We start from the raw sequence: 3,547 nt of genomic DNA, 5'->3' as shown, positions 1-3,547 counted from the left end.
GTTTTGTCATTGCAATAAATACTTTTTCAAATAGCACAAACTGTAAGGTTTCCTGGTAACATTTTGTATGTGAGATTTGTGTATTATTGAATTTTAGTTCTCATTTTAGTCTACTCCTTATATTTTGCTTCTAGTTGTTGTAATAATCTGGTCCTCTTGTTCCTAGGTAAGCAGTGTATAGCTATTACACTCACAGAATGATGTAAGGAAGCAAACTCTTGGAGGTACCTCTCACTCTCTACATATAGCATTTTGCAATATATTGTCTTTATTTTTTTAATGTTTGATTTTAAGTTTTATTTATTTTCACTTATTTTTATTAGTTGGAGGCTAATTACTCTTGATGTCTCATTTCTCTTCCATTTATGTGGTCAGTTTGTCACTTTGAATTAACAGTCACCGAGGGTTATTCAGAGTTCACATAACATCTTTCCACCAAAGATTTAAGAAGAATGCGAGGAGACATAGAATCTTTAGTGTGGCAGGACTCAGAACAGTTTGGTTCTGTTATGTTCTGGTATAAAATCATTAGTTGAACTGACACTTCATGACATTTATGCTGTGTTCACAGCTCTTTGAAATTGCTTATACAATTTTACTGCCCACTTGAACAAATATATATTCAGTGCCTCTTCTGTGCCGTGTAAAATGTTTGCAAGTGCATGCATGCAGTTTTAGAAATATCTTTGGGGAAAGTAGGTTTTTGTTTTTTAAAGGAAAAACATTTGACCATCCAGTTAACTAATAGCTGTGTGGGTTTATTAGGTGTTAATTGTATTAATTGTTCTTTAGCTAATTAAGAGGAATTAGTGATGTGTAACCCTTGTAAGCCAAAGAACCAAAAATTGGTCAGCTTATTTGTATCAAAGCTGACTATGCAAATACAGTCCTAATCAAATGTGTTTATACTAAACCACTACTGATTCTGTTGTCCAGAATTGAATGCATTGATCTTGTGATAGTGAATAATTTGAAATTGTGAAGCAGTATAAAGTGTACTTGTTTTATTTGTTCTAGTGACAAACATTGTAGTCAGCTTATGGTTTGATTGGGAGAAGAAATCAGTTCTCTATTGCTCAATAGCAATTAAGCAACCTCAAAACTTACTAGCTTAAAACAATTGTAGTTTCTGTGTGTTCAAAATCAGGGAGTAACGTGGCTGTGTGGTTCTGTCTCCAAATCTCATGACTTTTGTAGTTAAATATAATCTGAAGGTTCAGCTGAGGTATATTGTGTTTCCAGACTTATAGGGTAGTTGACAGGCCTCAGTTCCTTACAAGCTATGACTAGAGACATCATAGGTTACTTACCTGAGTGCCCTCGTGATGTTGCAACCAGCTTCTCCCAGAGGAATCCAAGAAAGTGTACTTATGATTAAAACCACAACACTTATACAGCCTAATCTTGGGAATGATAGTGCCATCATTTTTGTCATATTCTATTGGTTTTACAGGCCAGACGGGGAAAGAACTACACAAGAGTAAATACCCAGGTGAGATGATTGAGGCTCATCTTGGAGTTTGGCTACTACAGCTATCTTAATCTAAGGGATTACATATATATTTAATTTGGCCATTCCTTAGCATTTGAAAACAATGTAAAATATTGCTTTGGAATATATAGGGACATTTCTTTGAAGTCTAGTTTGATCTGTTCATCATTCCAAAAAATTATATGTCAAATTAAATATGAATGAGTAGCAGTGAGACTCCAGAGAGGCAGATTTATCCTGTGTAGGTAAATTTAACAGACCTGATTGCTTAGTAAAATATGGGCAGAGAGATAAAAAAAATTACCTGCAGGTTTTTTATTCGGCTGGCCTAGTAGAAGGTAGGGCCAGTCATTGAAAGAATTCTAAAAGAAGACTAAATATGCAGGAAAGAAGATAGACTTAAGTTTGACTACAGTGACTATTTCTGTGAGAAATTGTAGCAACAATATTTGACCCATAGTAAGCACTCAGATACTGTGTGAATAGATCCAAATGGATATACGTTGGCAGTTAGGTAACCAACTGAATCTTAGGAGAAACTAGAGATAGTTGAAAGTCTTTAGCAAATAGATACTTCTGAATGATGGGAATATATTAATATAAGATTATATACAGATTTGGAAGTGAGAACTAAGGATGAGTATCAATATTGAAGGGATGGTAAGTAAGGAAGACCAAGAGAATGCAATGTCATTGAAGAGAGTGTTTTAAGAAGAGTGGTCAACAGTTACGCTAAGTAAAATGTCGGCACTGAAATGATACCTACTAAATTTACAGTCAGATGACTGGTGAGAATAATTTCAGTGTTAAGGCAGAGGCAGACAGTTCTAACAAAGAGACGAGGGCAGTAGCTTGAGAATGGGCAGTATGTCAAGGAAGCCTTTTATTTCTAAAAATGGGAGACCATGCAGCCATACATAGATCAAGATGCTGTATTACCAGTCCCCCAGGGATCCTCATTTCTCTGCTAGTTTCTAGCCCTCTACCTAGAGTAACCACTATGCTAACAATGCCATGGATTTTTGTTGTTGCTTTATTAATAAAACCATACATTATTTTCTCCTTTGAGTGGCTTTACTTTGTGTTTGTAAAATTAATCCATGTAACTATATATAGTGATAGATTGATCAGTGTCACTGCTATAGTTCATTGTGTGGATGTAGCATAACATCCACTTAACTTTTAATGGGCATTTGGGTATAGTTTGAAGGTTGGGCTCTTAGCAAAACTGGCGCTGCAAACATTTCTGTACAATGTCCTCTGGGTGTATATGTGTACATATGTCTGTCTCTTACAGGGTTTGCTTATGTACCAGGAGGCCATCTTTCATTTGTAGAAGTTCTTTTGTTCTGGATTCTAGCCCTTTGTCAGTGAGTCAGATTCTAATCAGGAGGCAAAAATGATATCAGTTACTTGAACAGAAATAATTAAAAGAATTACTGACCATGCAGTTAGGTAACTGAAAGAGTAACAAGAATTTTGAAGTATTATGGAAAGAGCAGCTGCAGTAACTTTTAAAACCTAAGGTCAAGAGAACAGAGAAAAGGTTGGAATGTTAAAACTTAGAAGTTTGGGCCAGGTTCCCTTGGGACTGAAACCCAGACCTCTGAAGAGGGGATGCTGACAGCTGAAGGGAGAAAGAGTCCACACTGGATTCAGCAGCTGATCCAAGAAACTGCAGCACCACAAAGAAGAGGCATCACTGAGTTGAGAGAGAAGCTGCAAGAAGACAAGTCCACAGGAAAGACAAGTCTCCTTTCTCTAGCCTTTCAGTCTCTAGCAACCGCTATCAGCAGAGCCTAACAGGAAACCAGTCTACAAAGTAGAAATGTGGTTGCAGAGTCCTAAACTCAGCATTACAAAGCAGAGTATGTAAGAGATTGCTTTCGGAGCTCAGAGATAAGAATTGATAAAAGGCAACTAACCATAATGAACTCAAGAAAATAATAGTACTATATCTGTTAAGATGAATATCTAATTATAAAGTTGTTCACACAAAACTATGATAGAATTCACTGATGAATTCTAGGGAAAAGATTAACCTTGACTGCTGAT

Source organism: Dama dama, chromosome 22 (assembly GCF_033118175.1).
Source record: "Dama dama isolate Ldn47 chromosome 22, ASM3311817v1, whole genome shotgun sequence".
Lineage (NCBI taxonomy): Eukaryota > Metazoa > Chordata > Mammalia > Artiodactyla > Cervidae > Dama > Dama dama.
This window is presented reverse-complemented; position numbering follows the sequence as displayed.